The 17,682-nt window shown below is 36.5% G+C and overlaps 1 protein-coding gene and 1 non-coding gene across 14 annotated transcripts in view; both read left to right on the forward strand.

Annotated features, from left to right (window-relative positions):
- The window catches only part of LOC138715195 (phosphatase and actin regulator 2), a 1,243,976-nt gene that overhangs the window by 503,722 nt on the left and 722,572 nt on the right, over positions 1–17,682 (forward strand). The gene's annotated exons all lie outside the window — the stretch shown is intronic.
- Positions 11,680–11,752, forward strand: TRNAY-AUA (transfer RNA tyrosine (anticodon AUA)). The gene has a single exon. It is a non-coding gene; the product is annotated as a tRNA-Tyr (tRNA).

Here is a 17,682-nt window from a genome sequence, read left to right on the forward strand (position 1 = left end):
GCTATAAGATACTTTCTGGCATGCAACGTGACGTATCAGCACGATGGAGCACAACCTTATTATTGTTTTACAGCTCGACAGTTTTTTTCACTGAAAATCGATCCATAGAGTAAAGTAGAACTTGGCCACCGAGATCTTCTGATTGATTCCTTGCAATTTTCGAGGAGATACCTTAAAATATGTATAGCTTTATGTATTAGGGAAAATTTTCTCCAGAAAAAGGTGTGTATCGCCATGCAGTAAGACACTTTGAAATATTGTTTGTATGTATATTATGATAATTAACACTGTCCTTTTACGTAGTTTACCACTTGCAAAGATCTATAAATGTCATCTTTGTCCCATTTCACTCCATATACTTTCCTCCTCTCGATGACTGTTATATTCTTAAAACAAGGGCGCCTATTCTTAGTTGATTTCGTCACGTGTCGTTAATCTACGTATGTCTTTGTACCGTAGCTTCTGACGACTCCATATATTTATTTTTCTGTATTATTTGAAGTATAATGCCAAAACATTGAGATGATTCAGAAATAGAGTTCGATATTTTAGGGCTTAATAGAAGAAATAAATCTATAGTGCACTGTGAAAAAGACATGTTATAAGTTGCAAGTTTTCGGTAAAGCAAAGTTTGAAATGAGGACCAATATCATTATGATGAACTGGAAATCTGAAGCACTAGATCGTTATGGAAGAGGATAGACATGTAACCTTTATTCTATCTGAAGAATTAAGGTTTATTCTACATGGAGATCATAACTCAAAACTACCAATTTATGGCTTTCGCCCTTTTCACCGCATATCATAGAAATACTTGGAGATATAAACTATAAAGTTAAAATTTCGTAAAATAAGTGTTTCTGTCTGCTGTTTGATATAGGCCTGCACGTTAGATTAAAACTCTACAAATTTCTATCATGATCAACTCATACGGTAGCTAGGCTTGAACACTAGGTGCAAAGCAAAATGAAGAAAAATAGACAGATACAGAGATGAGATTCTGGAGAAATTAACACGGTAGACTTACTTCATAATACAAGATAGGAATGAGGCCATAAAGCAGGAACTATAAATGGGAATAAACTCAAGAATACGTCATCAACACGTTACGAGAATGACATTTTCTGTCCAAGGACGGGTCTTTCATTGCAAACCCAACGTTCTCTAATCTTTCCTATTTTCTGCCTTCCTCTTAGTCTCCGCATACGATCAATATATCTTAATGTTGTTTATCATCTGATATTTTATCTGCCCCTAACTTTTCACCCGTTCACCATTCCTTCAGTAGGCAGTTTCTTTTCAGCCAGTGATCCAGCCAGTTCCTATTCCTCTTCCTGATCAGTTTCAGCATTATTCTTTCTTCAACCACTCTTTCTAGCACAGTTTCATTTCTTATTCTGTCTGTTCATTTCACACGCTTCATTATTCTCCGTATCCACATTAAAGATGACAGATACTTGAAAACGGATGATAAACAAGCCACTAGGACAAAGATTAGTAGAAGGACCTTATAAAAAAGAATGGAAAACATCGTAACAGAACTCTACATCTTATAAGTTACCAGATGATGATGATGACGACGATTAGTTGTAGATTTTAGAAGCTTAAAAGTAAAAAATTTAGCACTTCAAAAATCAAATTTTGCATTTCATAGCACTTTTAATGTTACAATTTAGCATTGTGTAGCGTTTTTGTATGGGACATTTTTATGAAACGTTTAGCGGTAGAAATTCAATGTGTGTCAACAGGTGCATTTTTTAGATTTTACAATTAATTCCTGAAAATAATAAATAAGTAAAGGAACATATAATATTATAGTAACATGTGAACATTAAGAAACATAGCCATCGGCGTGGCTCAGTCGGTTAAGGCGCTTGCCTGCCGGTCTGAAGTTGCGCTCGGGCGCGGGTTCAATCCACTCTTGGGCTGATTATCTGGTTGGATTTTTTTCTGATGTTTTCCCCAACCGTAAGATGAATGCCAGGTAATCTATGGCGAATCCTCGGCCTAATGTCGCCAAATACCATCCCGCTATCACCAATCTCATCAACGCTAAACAACCTCGTAGTTGATACAGCGTCGTTAAATAACCAACTTAAATAAAAGTTAAGAAACATGCCAGAAGATAATAGTATGATTTTATGCCGACCTGTCTTATTACTCAATCACAATCACCCGCTCCATATACAACTTGTTTGTGAGTAAACACTGGACCTAAAGAGATCACAGAGGAAGCCAATATTCTAGTATTAGCACCAGACAGATAAGTTGAAAATTCGAGGTAAATGTACAGATAATAGAGTTGAGGGTATTAGGTAGGTCACATTCCTGTGTTATTCATACTGAATAGACTAAACTAACTTGGAGATGTGACCAAACCATTTGAAAAAATGTAGGAATCTGAATGTGACGGGGTGGGACCTTTAGATATATATATATATATATATTTATTTATTTAGATATATATATATATATATATATATATATATATTGTTGTAAAATGTAATTTCGCTCTTATTTCGCAGAAGCAGATATATTTTCGCAGTTTGTATTCAATTTCGCATTTTATTACGGATTATAAGCTACGCTAATATAGGCCTACTTAGCACGCTTTTAAACATAAAATTATTTATTTTGATTGTATTTGGGCACATTTTTCATTTATCGTGATTGCGTAAATCATGATGATGATGATGATAATTCATAAAATTCTCGCACTTCCGAACATATCTTTTCCTGTTGCATTCAGTTTCTACTTGTCATTTTAATTATTGTCATTTCGTCACGATAATAATTGTTACAATTTTTTAGCTAAAATGCAGTTTAATTGCATTTTCTGTTTAACAATGATTAAAACTGTAAATCTGTGCTACGGGATTGAATTGTGCGCGTTGTATATAACAGAAAGTCACATAGTCACCTACGGCTGGGATGTATGTTCGTCGTATACTTGCTACCCCGATTTACCTAAGACGGTTGGTCCAGCATCGTACAACTCCCACGTAACGGAAATCCGCTTTTAAAAGTAGACATAGTTTGGATATGAGCTAACGCCAAGGAACCTCGTGCAAGTACCATGGAAAAAAGATGAAATGTATTAAATAAGACCTAATTGGGCATTAATGATGCTTATATTGCCAATACCTTCGTCATTAACTTTCTCATAATGGTAGCGACTGCGTCCTTCGGTCTTGTTATCGCTGTCTTCGGGAAGTGATGATGCCCCGTCGAGCTGTTGGAGTATCGATCCCGGGTTCATAAATAGGTGTGCTGGTGGACAGTTGGGCGGGCGGGCGGGCGGGCGAGTGGGTGGACGGATAAATAGATGCTACAGGACTGTTGCTTCCGGATAATTGATGGTTGGATGGATGTGGTGTGAATTATTCAGGATTATCTAATGGGCTTCATGACGAAATGTCAACTGGATACAATGAACAGAGTGTAAAATATGTCCGATAATGTTTACTTATATTGGATAATTTATATAATGGAGCAAATAATGTTGAATTCAATCACTTCATTTGTTTTGTGTAAATTTTGTGTGACTGGGAACAACTGAACTGGCTGAAAAAATTTTACTAATTGAGCTGACACTGATTTACTGACTGACTGTACTTCGTGGCTTCCGCTGACTGCATCGACTTGACCGAGTGGGTATTTTTTAACGAGTTTCTTTTTTTTTCATATTTAAATTTATTCAAAATTTTCGTTTACGTGGTATGATCACAGTCTAGTCTACTATATACAGTCACGAAGCTTGAGTTGTTGAGGGTACTAGGAACAATAGACTGTGCCGGTACTATTTCCATTGTCTGTGATGAGGCGATAGTAGCGATCCTAGTGGTTAGCAACTATCTATGGATGTATATTCCCTACGTACTGAGCTTCGTGACTGTATATACTAGACTGTGGTATGATGCAAACTTAAAGTTACACAAAATGAGCGTGAGCTCGTGCTCGGGTACAGTTCAGTAGAACAAAAATTAGAACTTGCATACTCGTAAATTTTATACAGACATCCGAGGAAAATTTCTTGCAAACATATACATACATGCATGCATACATACGTACATACATACATACATACATACATACATACATACATACATACATACATACATACAATTCGTTCCTTACGCAACATTTTGAGAAAACTACAACACCTACACGATGAGAAATGTCTCATTCGATTAGTTATTAACTCAAGAAATTTGCAAAAATACTAAAAACTTGAAACATTTGTTTATAAATTTTATAATTTAACAAATGAAGAGTCCACTGCAAGAATAATGGATGTAATTTGCAATACATTTTTCACGAGAAGCAATTGAAAGTTTGAAATGCTTAGCGCTCAAAGCTTAACTGTGATTTTCCAATCATTACTGGACAATGGCTATCAGTGTTAATGCCATATAACTCTGTATGTACATTCTACATGTCTTAAGCTATGCATTGACAGTCTTCGTTCATTTTCGACAAGAAAGTGACATCCATCATTCTTGCAGTGGACTCTTCAAATATAATAAGAAATGCGCACAAAGGAGACATATTTCGTTCGTGAGGCTTCAGTTTCTTTGTTCATCATAATGTATGGTATCAAGAAGACTTTGGTTTCGTTTGTTCAACACCATTTTATGTGACGCGGGATTCTGAATATTGTCGTAGTTATTGCAGCTAAATCACAGTGTTGTTTACAACCAAGTTCACAATGTGAAGGGAAAAGTGTTCGTTACTTTTAACGCAGCAAAGCATACATAAGCGGTATACCGATGCACATGTTCCAGTTTATTTGGTAGTATACAGTAGTGGTCTTCATATTGGATTTCTGCGCAGATGGCTTAGGTTTCAAGTGCGTCATTTTTTTGTTGTTGTTATTAAATTCACATTATCTAACTTTTCTTAGTAAGAAATTTTGTAGTACAGTAATTAGATTTTTTAATTACTGCTGTGTTTAATGACGTTAGATTTTTGAAGTCATAGCAAGTTAGCCGGTATAAAATGGGATCATTAGAGGATTACAGGTCCTGGATAGCTTGGTAGCATGATAAAATAGATTAATAATTCTCGGTTGATTTATGTTGAGGTGATTTTCAATTAAGGAGATTCACCTGCGTACTTCAGGCGGTAGCGATTGTACCGGTAATCAGAGATTGCACTTGGGCACGGGTTCGAATCCCATTTGGCTAATTGTTTGGTTAGTTTTTCCTAGTTTTATTTTTTCAAATGTAAGTAAAATATCGGGTTACCATGTGACGAATCCTTGAGCTCATTTCTTCAAATAACATTCCCTAATCCCATCACGCACATTGTCTTCAGGCTACTGTGCATTTGGGATAAAATAAAAGAAAAAAATACTGTAATAGAACTTCAGAAGTTCTTACCCTGGTCAGTCCTTTTTTTTTTTTTCTATGAAGCTTTCCACTTCATCTTACCGACATCATTGTTTATTCTGCGTTGAGATAAGCATTAGAATTCAAATGTTCTGTGTGCAGTTGTCATCTTACTGTAATGTAGATGTTATAACATGTGGGTTTGAAGTATGATGTAGTATTATATTACAGTGACAAAAATATGTGCTTAAATTTACAGTGCAAGTTTTCATTTGCTTTTCAGTTTGTTTGTGCATAACAATTTAGGAAAATGGTTTTTTTTCTTTTTCCTGAAGGATTAGGTCCAATGGCTTGTTCCGTCCACACGTGAAAGTACTTGTTTTAGATCTGCCTACACTTCTGTATCCTATGGGTTTATAGTTTAATAATATTTTAGGTAGACATTCTTTGTTCATTCGTAATACGTAGCCTATATATTTTTGTTCCGAAATTTTAGTGTTTAAACTTCATTTATATTTAGTTCCTTCCGCATGTCTATACCTCTCTTTTGATCTAAGAAGATAATAAATCCAGCTACCGATCTCAAGTACCTCATTTCAACCAATTCTGTTTTCCGTTTATCAGTTGTGTTCAAAACCCAATTCTCGCATCCACACGTTGCCATTGGTAATACCATGATTTTGTAAAATTCGATTTGCGTTGTATTTAGTATCTTGTTTTTAATGTTCTTCTTATTACCCCATTCATTTGTCTAAATTAAAACCTAGATAATTAAAAATAGGTAGTTGTTCTTTTATTATTTCTTTGTTTATAACTATCTTACCTCGCTTTTCTATTTTTTCCCATGGATTTTGTTTTAGCAGCTGTTAATGTCTTACTTCTTTGATGTTGCTGGCTGCTCTTTGAAGTCCGTCTTCTGTTTCTTCAAAAACCACCAGGCCATCTGCAAATAGGTAGTTCCAATTCGATGTTTATTTAATAAAGTTCCTCCTGTAAAACCATTTTTCAATTGTTTAGTAGCTTCGTCAATGTAGGGGAGACCTGTCTATAGTGGTCCCCCGGGGTAAAGTGGTACCCTCTACTTATCTCTCCAGTTGGTGCTGCCATCTCCGTTTAGAGTTCCGTAGTACTTCCTTCTCTATCCAGCCATTACGTACGTGTCTGCTGAAGTGTTTGGACGTGTTAAATGATAAGATACAGAGAAAATTCCATTTTTTGAAGATCTGATGTAAGGTAAGCTTCCTTTTTCATAGCACTGTACGTTCTGTCATTAGGAGAGTTACTATATAAAGTTATTGCTCAAGTAAGACCCAGTTCTATACTACATATTTCAATGTTTATCGAAACTATACAAGTTGGTATCCGTCCGTAGCCATGACTTTGTTTAAAATAGAGCGGTCGGGGTAACGTGGTCCCCATTTTTTTCTAGGGGACCATTTTGCCCCAGAAATTGTTAAATTCGCGACTATTTCTTTGTTGTTGCAGAATACAGATAAAATGTCTAGAAATCGACCCCGCAAAACTTCCCAATAGAGCTGGAGTCCAACAAAAATGCGCGAGGCTATCAGGTGTGTTAGGAAGGGTGAAATGGGCTGCAAAAAAAGCCAGGAAATTATTCGGAATTCCAAGAGAAGAGTAATGAACTCGAACCAAGACACAGTTTTAGGTCAGTAAACTTTTGGAGAGGCTTCGCTACGAGCAGCAACACCTACAAATGCAATAAATGGCTTAAAAAAATGTGGATTATATCCTCTTGATAAAGATGTTTTTGATGATACGGATTTCGTTCCATCGTTGCCTACTGACAGGCCTCTCAATCATGTAGAATCTTCTAACGATTCAGAAACCTTGCCTGTTGACCCAGTTCCATCCACATCCTCAGATACGCCAAATGATGGTTCCATTATCATTCTTCCTGCAGCAATTTCTCCCCAGCCTAGTTCATCCTTCACAGTAAATCTGGAAGATATCAGTTCTCCACCCAAATCCACTATTGCCCGTTCCCAAAAGAGAAAAACAGGTTCAGCTGAAATCCTGACCAGTAGTCCGTATAAAAATCAATTGGCTCAAGAGAGGACAAAGGAGCCAGAGATAAAACTAAGAACAAACAGTCCACAGTAAAGAGAGTGCGGAGAAATATTATGAAAAATAATCACATAGAAACTAAGAAACAGCAACAGAAAACGACGAAGGTCGATCTTCGTGAAGAAACAAACAGCGAGGAAGGAAGTGATAATGATGATGCGGATGCATTTTCTGTAAGGACACATAGGGTATCTCAGGTCAACCGGAGGTGAAGGATGGATACGTTGTTCATCATGCTTAGAATGAGCTCACGAGGAATGTGCTGTGTTTGAAGATGATGGCAGCGACGATTTCAAATGTGATTTCTGTGTAAATAAACTTAAAAAATAAAAATATATTATCTCGCACAAAGACTAGCTTGTGTTTAGAAATGTTTACAATAACTTCTTTATTATCCTAATTCTACTTTCAATGCTATGTTATTTTTTTTAAACTAACACAGGTTTTGTGTATGAATGTTGACAGCGTTCCTTTTTCCATTGTGCTATGTTCTACTTTCACTACTATATTTTGTTTTTGTCTTTTTGCATTGTGAATTAATGGTGCACTATTCGATAAAAACGCTTAATATACATTTTTTGTCGAAAAAATTCATAATATAACTGTAATCTTTCATTTAGAAATATCTTTATTTTTGGGGGACCACATTACCCAGGGCCTGGGGTAAAGTGGTCAATGTGCAGACAAACAAAAAATTCTTGATTGCATAAAAAATTGAATAGTAAACAATTCGTAATGATTGCATTAAAAAGGGGAAGGAAACGTCTTTTTAGTAGCAAAGATTGTGAGAGGAAAACAAAGCTAATTTACGTTCTGTAGCTTATTTTCTCTTAAGGTGACCACTTTGCCCCAGTCTCCCCTACTTAATGCTAAATAAGGCTGGCGACGGGGGACATCCTTGTTTAACAGCTTGGTTTGTTTCTTCTGCTTTCTTTCCTAACCTGACGCCTTTGTGAATTTCAATTTTTGTGAAAAAAGTTAAAATTAATTTATAATAATTGGAACCACATTTTTGTATTAAAAGAAGTTGAATTAGGTTAGTCGTTATAGTGGAGAGTTGAATAGAAGGTAATGGATTCGTTTCCGGAAGAAATTAGGATTAGCCTGTTTCTTCATTAAATTCCAAGAACATCTCTAACTCCAATTTAGCGTTTTATAAAATTAGTACCAGTACTATTTAACAGTTTTCGTTGGAGTTGGATTCTGAATCGGAAGCAGTTTTCGTCTTCTTAACACTTTCCACCGGCGGGCTAGTACGTAGAAAGGTAGTGCAATATGTTGATCTGGAAGTACTGCTTTGTAACGCACAATCTGTGGCAGCATTTCTCAAACTTTTTTGAAGCGGGGACCACTTTTTAAATGTCAGAACAGTTCCGCGGACCACCTTACTCTTGTTACCTTCGAAAGCAAATTCATCATTTTCGTATTATATTTTAATACCAGTATACTTATATTTTAAAATTGAATTAAGATTCGGTACTTTGGTCCTCTGTTATGAATTCGGGTGGCCCCTGGCTAGGTTACAGGAGCGGCGCCAGATGTGCAGGGAAAGGATGTCGAGAAACACCACGTATATAGTGCTTTAGAGTGGGAAGTCGATAGAGGAGTAGGTAATAAATTTCATAAAATGTCTGTACTGGGAGAAAAAGTGAAATTCGATTGTCATGTGTCATTTCCAAACTCTGAGATTTTAAGCTACAGTGTGATACGCAATTCGTTCGAATTTTATTATTTCTTCTGTCTTTTTTGAAGGACCACAAGGGCAGACCTCGAGGACCACAGGTGGTCCGCGGGCCATAGTTTGAGAAACGCTGATCTGTGGTCTGCAGAAAACAACATATTTGAGCAAGTGTTGTAAATGAGTAATTTAATGGTGATGAACTATTTTATGATATCATTTATAATTTTTAGTTGGTCCTGATCCAAAAGCTGCGATCCTACATAAGAAATTTAATTGACTTCGTCAGGTTGTCAGAGTCTGGAAAGGTTTTTAAGTTACTTATCCTGAGGCGCTTTAAAAGTCTCTTCCTCTGGCCCCCTCTTCACGGAACTCCACTCTGACGTCATTGCCGCTGCAGTGATTCAGTCGTGCATTACCTGTCTGGCACCTTGACTGCTAAGAATTTTTGTGTAGGTGTAACTATGAAGAGTTGGAACTCGTTAAGAAAATCGCGATACGAAAGTGGTTTTCCCTTCAGTTGTTTACAGCCGGATAAAATTGTAATAGCACGGCAGTTTACCTAAATAGAATCTGATGGTTTTGGAGAGAGATTAATTTCCTTTCCCTTAAATAGTGACGATGGTATGTGGAAACCAATTTGATGTGGTAACTCGCGCTTTGGCCTGAAATTGCAACTACTTACGTAGTACAAGGAGCCGCGAGAACCACCGTCACAACAGAGTGGATTCCTTCCTCACCGCGCTTCAATTTCATGCTCCGATAGGCGCGGTGAGGCTGAGGTATGTGGTCCCAGATTAGCTACGTTTTACGTCCGATGCTGGTGTTTTGCTTTAATGCGCCTCCCAACGCTACATGTAGGTAATATGAGCTGAAGGTTGCCTGCCACTTTTACTGTAGCCTATCTCACGTCAGTCCGAACATTCTCTTTATTATTTCCGTGCTCGGCCGCCAGTACCTTGCATTATTTCTTGCTGTTTAATCCCGAGTCCTTCGCTTTGTTTCAATATTGTTTCCTGCTACATACCCAGCAGACCTGTATTCGAGTTTATAAAATTAAGTGCACATTGTTCCGTCTTTGCTTTGCGTTATTTTAAGGTGTAGATTTTTGTACCAGGCTAACACTTTTCCATGGTGAAATTCTTCTTGTTCTTTCTCGTTTTTGCTATCTTTGACTTACGATTGATAAAATTGGCAAACCTACTAGTGGTAATTATATAAGCATGTGTGGCTTACAGCTGTTTCGGTGTGTACTGTACACCATCATCAGAGCCTACTAGATACTGGCGTCATTTTGATACCGCTGCCTGTTGTAGGGGTGTGCTTGCATGTTGAAAAGTGGAGTCAAATAGTGAGTGTGTTCTGAAATTGATCTGTGTGTTGAGAATTTGATTAGGGTGTGTTTTCGTGTGTCTGTATATTTCATATGATTGATAAAATTGGCAAACTTACTAGTGTTAATTATATAAGCATGTGTGACACAGCTGTTTCGGTGTATACTGGATGGTGTACAGTAGGCCTATACACCGAAATAGCTGTAAGCCACACGTGCTTATATAATTAACACTTGTAAGTTTGCCAATTTTATCAATCATTTGTATATAAGTGTTAAAAGTAGTGTACGCAACATTCAAGATTGTATCTTTGACTTGTTTTATTTTTATTTCTACTCTGTATGTCTTTAGTTTTCTGTCAGTGTGTCTTGTCTTTGCATATTCTTATTTTTCCTGTAATGTACGCCCTAACTGCCAAAGAGTGAAAACCCATTTGTAGTTATTAGATATCCATTTATTTGTTCATAACTGTAGGTAGTGTTTGAAGAATTCTTAAGACCTTATACCTTCAGTTAGATGCGCAAGAACTTAAAATGTTCCAATTTCGATTATTAATACGATGAAAATTGGCTGAGTAAGTGTCAAATCTTGTTTAACACAAGATTGTTACGATTGGCTAGCTTCTTCGTAGGAGGTTGATTATGTTCTCGTTCTGTGTTAAATTTAATAATCAGAATCTTACCTCTTTGCAAGTATCTTAATGAGTTGCTTGAAAACTTTGGAGAGTTCCATGCATATTCTGTACCCAAAATCTTATTTTAAACATTTAACCAACAAACGGTAATTAATATTTGAGGAGAAAAATTCGCTCCGGCGCCGGGGATCGAACCCGGGTCCTTCGTTCTACGTACCAAGCGCTCTGACCACTGAGCTACGCCGAATTCAATGCACAGCACCGGACCAGACCCTCCTCCTTCAATGTTTTCCTTGTGGCCTGACTCCAAGTTAGGCATATATGTTGACGTATATGTCCAATGTCAACTGCCATTATATTAGGAGCGCACTCAGCTGAGTGACTTGTTTGGCCGGGATTCCGCAGTTAAGTACACAGTAATCTGTACAGACATATACCCTGCAGCTATGAGAATATTATAGATTTTTTAATTTGTCCTACAGAATAATATCTGTAATATTGACAATTAATATTTGAGGAGAAAAATTCGCTCCGGCGCCGGGGATCGAACTAACTTGGAGTCAGGCCACAAAGGGAAACATTGAAGGAGGGTGGTTCGGTCCGGTGCTGTGGCTTGTATTCGGCGTAGCTCAGTGGTCAGAGTGCTTGGTACATAGAACCAAGGACCCGGGTTCGATCCCCGGCGCCGGAGCGAATTTTTCTCCTCAAATATTAATTGTCAATATTACAGATATTATTCTGTAGGACAAATTAATAAATCTATAATATCAACAAACGGTAAGCTTGAAGACGAAAGTACACGCGTTCATCAATTTAACGTTAGGCCTAACCGATACGGCAACAGCCGATGGAGTTGCTGTGCACTTGAATCTCCTACGACGACTTTGAATAGCAGTGATTATCAAACTTCAATAGAAAAAGTCTGTGTATATTTCAATTGAAAGGGATTTTGAAATAAAAGGCAAAACCAGAAAATCTCTTTCGTAAAAGTTCACATGAAAGAAATGTTTTGTTGCTGAGGAAATGTATATTGGAAAATACTATTTACAATTTCGTACCTCGCTGTTTATTCTCTGTGGAACGGTTTCTGTTGTATGCGAAGCGGAAGCTGGCATCTACCCTTTTCCTGGAATATGTGCCGCAGTTTATGAATAAGTGAAAAGTTTGCTTCAGCTACTGTAGCTCCTTTCATATTGATATCATTTGGATAGACTTCTCTGTTCTGTCTACGTGTTGTGTGTATTATCCTTAACTTTTAAAATATGTTGAAGTTGAGGTGCGTGTTTGTGTGTCGGAAGGACGAACTAAGTCCTGTTTTCAGACTGTTGTTGATTTGTTACCTGTACAATGAGCGTATTCCGAATCTCAGCGCTGAGCAATCCGATGGCATGACGGTGTTCCGAATTTCAACGATGACGTTACTGATTCTCCACCGGTGTCGCACCGGTGCCATCAGCTTGCAGAGGTGGTGGCAGTCTCCATCAGCCGCCATCAGTGAATCTGATTGGTTCTTGCATAAGGCGGGAATTAGCAGACGAATGACATCGTGCACTGTTGTGTCATGGCGGTGTGTTCTGCTTTGATTCTGGTGTATTGTTTGCAATGAACACAATGTAAAAACAATATGTTAATGGCTTAAGAGCGAACATGTCAACGGACCAGTTATTACTACTGGTTCAAGAAATAACTTGTTTATGCTCTCTTTTGTTTGAACGAGATGACAGTACGGAAATTTCGCAAAATCTTGCTAGCGTAGCACAGACAACTTGTACAGCCACCATGATAGCCATCGAACCTTCCAGCAGTTTTGTTCCTATTTCGCTGCAGCGTGACGTCATTGTTGTCCACCGGTCTGGTGAGATTCGGAATACGCTGAATGCTCCTAAAGGAGGGTGTTTTCGGCTCGTGGTTAAACAGAGATGCTCAGACAGTCCGTAACGGTCACCATATCCTACAAATAATACTTGTATGCCAGTGGATTTAATTGAACATCCTCAGGCCACTTCTCGTATCCTAAGAAGTCTGGCCAACAGAACGGTCTTCGACTAGCATTGGGAATTATCTCGTATGTCAATGAATCTATAAATTAGAAGTTTCGAAATAATGTCAGTGCATGATCGTAATCATCTTCAACTAGTAGCATCTAAAGTATTAGGCATGAAAAATATGAAATTAAGTGAAAGGTAAAATAAAATTTGAAAGTGCGGAAGCTGGAGAATCCGGAGAAAAAAATATTGTCCGCTGTAGAACCACAGTAACTCTGGGGATCTATGTAAGCGACTATGGAAAAGTTAATGTTTAGGTGCACAAATGTCGCGAGAATCTTAACATCAATATAATAATGACAATAAGCTGTATTTATTTTATATTAGAATATTCAACTGTCGGGAGTTTCAAAGATGAAAAGATGGAGAGATAAACAGATGTCTATTTCCCCAGGCGATGACCCATTAATTCGTACGTGAACAGTGAATGAGAGTTAGTTGAAAGTAGTCAGTCTCTCTGTGTTCATGTTTCGTTACAAACATAATGCTTTTCACGCGACTTAGTTCATGCGCCTCATCTTATTATACGTGGCTATAATATTTTGTCTGAGCGCATGTAATATTTCAATTACCGTCACTAACAGCGACTGAATCTTAACATTACAACTAGGCAACTTTGCTTAAGCTCGAATGGCTCGTGTTGTTCTGAGCGGCTTCCATGAACTAGGTTGCATGAGAAAGGGTATAGATCAGAGTATTTTTATGCACTGCTGTTACGTGAAACATAGGAGTGTCAGAATTGAAAATTAAGCTTCCTGCCACATAAGAACACAATTCATATCTTGAGAAGATGTGGTGAACAGGACGTAATGCATGAACTGTATATTGCTTTTACATCTCTTGTATACAGTCGAACTTGCTTCATGGTATAGTCAGCGCTTCTTGTTTCGTTTTAATTCAACATTTCCTCTTGTCTTTGCAATGGATTCGCACTTCACACTTAAGTATACTTCACCTTTCAGCAGGTAATTTTATGTTTGGAATGTTAAGTGTGGATAACAGATAAGCGCGGGGCAAAATCATGACTTGGGACTAGCAAGACCATTGTTTTAAACAATGTCCGATATCTAACAAAATCATAATGTTCCGCTACTGTTGTTATACATGCTGAAGATACTAACTAGGTAGTTATCTTAAATAGCATACCACAGCAGTGATTTACGAGCCGGGCAGAATGTAGAAGAGTTACACAGACAGGTTGGAGTGAACCTCGTACAAAGCTGTAACCCGCGGGTTGGATCGCTCAAAGGAATGCATTCTCTTATCGATTCCTATTAGTGTAATTCATAGTCACATCTGTTTCATTAGTAACAAGTTGTAAGACGTGCGATCGTATTTTTGTGGTATCTTAAAAATGTGTTGCCAGAAAAACACAAATTATGACAAATTTGTCATTGACTTGATGGATAGACTTTAGTCGTAACTCTGTTGCATGTTTTCTATGAGTAGGCCTACATATAATTCTACAATTTTCATATAACTAAGTAGTTCGTTGTAGATTTGTGATGTTATGAAGTCATGTTAAAATTGATGAAGTATTACGTAACTCTTATTGTTGCCTTATACAATGTGAATGTCCGATTATTAAGGAGTCCTCTGAAGTTAAATAATTAGGCATAATTTTCGACAATCATTTAAAATGGAACAAACACATTAATTACCTTTGTAATAAAGTAGGTAACGTAAAGTAATATATTATTTTGTTTTATTGAGGAATTACTTGTCAATAAGTTTATTACGCACAATATATTTAACTTTATTTCAATCGATAATTAAGTATGAAATCATAGGATGCGGTAACTTATTTAAATCCAATTTTAATCCACTTTATTTAGTACACAAGAAGAAAATTAAAATATGTCTTCATAAACCTATTGATTTTCCATCTCAAAAATTATTTTTAGACTTTAATGTTCTTAAAATGAGACAAATTTATTATATTGTATTAATAAAATTCATACATAAAAATCGAAATAACTTTAAATTGTATTGTCATAGTTATGAAACAAAGAGTATGAATTCTTTAAGATTGTTTGAATCAAAATGCAACACTGCTACAGTATTTAATCATAGTAGTAATTTAGGCCCAAGAATATATATAACAAATTTATATTTAAATATCCTAATCTTGTCAATTCTAATAGTTATAATATTAAATTTAAAAAGTTATGTATGGATTTTATAAATAACGAAAAATTGTAAATTTTAAATTTATATATTCTTATTGTGTAGTAGACATAAGACAAATTGTATTATATACTTCTTAATATAAATTCTGGAATCCGCCCCTGAGCACAAGTTCTACTCTTTCAGGGGTGAGCTAAAATTTTATCTGTGTGTATTATATTTTATGTTACAATTATTAGCAAAATAAAGAAAGAAAGAAATCAAGAAATAAATACGTTTGAATCAAAAATACGTCAGTAAAACTGTTCAATGAACTTGAATTTCGTTTATGAAAAGCATAAGCCTTTTAAAAGAAGTAGCGACGAACTGAGGAATAAATGAGAACTAGAGACGCATATACTGTACGTAAATTCTTAAATTTCTCCCGATTATTAATTATATATTTTTTATATTGCTTTATCAGGTTGTGAATATAGAATTCGTTATTTGGAAATGGTAAACAGACCTTCATTTGCAAATAATATTGAACACATCTTTAGAGAATAAATAGCATCCAGTCGCAAATTATTTCATTTATTGTTATTTCTTGTTGTAGAGATAGTGTTAAAATTGATTTATAAAGAAACTTTCAATATAATTATTATAATAAAAGTTTCTTTTCTCGTTTTGTTTCTTGGATTGGTACAAAGCGAAAACCCTTGTGATATAATTGTATTTACGATGTACTGCGTCTGCAATTTTGTTGAGAAATTGACACAATTTCAACGTTAGATTTTGTTCCAAAATGGTGCTGTATGAAACTTGCAAGTTTCCGGTGTATTGGGATTTCTTAGAGAGTTTATACTAACTCGGCAGTGCAGTGGTGTGCAGGACTGTGTCAGACTCTTCGCTGTAAATAGTTAATAATATCTCTGGGAATATACAGCAGTGGATATCGTCTTTTGTGTAGCTGCATACAATATTCCACAGACTGCAGATATTATTACCCTTAGTTGTGTAGCTTACTAGGTGAGCAGTATTTGAACTCTGCTAGGATTTGTCAAACCCCACCACACCTCTCATGGTAGAAGAATATATAAGTTGAGTATGGTATCATTTTACAATCTTTTTTATACTGTAAGAACCTTTCTATAGGTACTTCAACATTATTATATGTCCATATGAGACTGAGAACGATAAAAGTAATGTAGATACTAAGGAACTCCTTTTATTCCGACAAAAAATTTAAAGGCTTAGGTATTATCTGCGCACGTTGGGAAGCCTACTTGCAACACGTCAACTCTTGCATGAAGTTGAATATGTGTAATAATATGTGCATAAACAACACTAGATGTCTAATGGAGGAAGCTAAACATTGTTTGAACAACCTTCAAATCGATGAAACTGAACTCCTAACTTCTACAAGAGGAGTAATAAACCCCAGAAAAATTAGGACAGAATTACGCCAACGAGAATACAACGCATGGTGCAACTTACCTTAAAAGGGAAAAGGCGTTATTTTGTACAGTGAATTCACTCCCTCTAACAAATGGATAACTAAGCTCGATGGAATGACTAGCGGTGAATGGAAGGAGGCTATCAAAATGACTGCCAACGTAAGTACTGTAAGAGTCATACTCGGTAGGTCTCAGGGCAACCACTGCAGGCGATGCCTCAGTGAGATAGAAACCCTTGGACACGTCCTGGGAGCCTGCCCTTATAGTGAAACATTGCGTATACATAGGCATCATGCAATTAGAACTAAATTGGCCGATGCTCTTAGAAAACTAAAATACACCGTCTATGAAGAAGTCCACGGAACTGCCGACAATGACACTAATAGACGCATTGACGTAATCGCCATTAGCGAATCCTTGTCTCAGGGTATTATCATCGACCCCACCATCAGGTTTGAAACATATAAAGGACAGCCTGAAGACGTACACGAGGAGAAACGAGCAATCTACGTTCCAACCATCCCGTATTATAAAGATAAATACCAACTTCACGATATCAGTGTCACGGGATTGATGTTTGGAGCAAGAGGAACGATACCTAACTTCTCTTCTCAATTCTGTAAGACCTTAGGATTGCACATATCTTTTCTAAATGAACTGGCCCTCTTCATAATTAGAGAGTCAGTCAAACTCTTACGGAACCACCTATATGGACTCATTATAATTCTTTTTGTTAGCTTATTCTGTTAACTGCCATTGTTTGTTTGTTTGTTTGTTTGTTTGTTTACTTGTTTGTCATTTTTCTCACTCTGTTATCTTTCATCATCTATTTATTCTTTTTTGTTTTGTATGATTTGTCTAATGACAGCCTCTAATTTAAGGAAGCTCTATAAATAAATAAATAAATATGCAAATGTAACATAATAGGCTATATTATATTGTACTCTAATAGTTGCATGTTTATCTTACATAGGTCTTAACTTACGTCCTGTTTCTTTCTGTCCTATATTGAT

Source organism: Periplaneta americana, chromosome 15 (genome assembly GCF_040183065.1).
Source record: "Periplaneta americana isolate PAMFEO1 chromosome 15, P.americana_PAMFEO1_priV1, whole genome shotgun sequence".
Classification (NCBI taxonomy): domain Eukaryota; kingdom Metazoa; phylum Arthropoda; class Insecta; order Blattodea; family Blattidae; genus Periplaneta; species Periplaneta americana.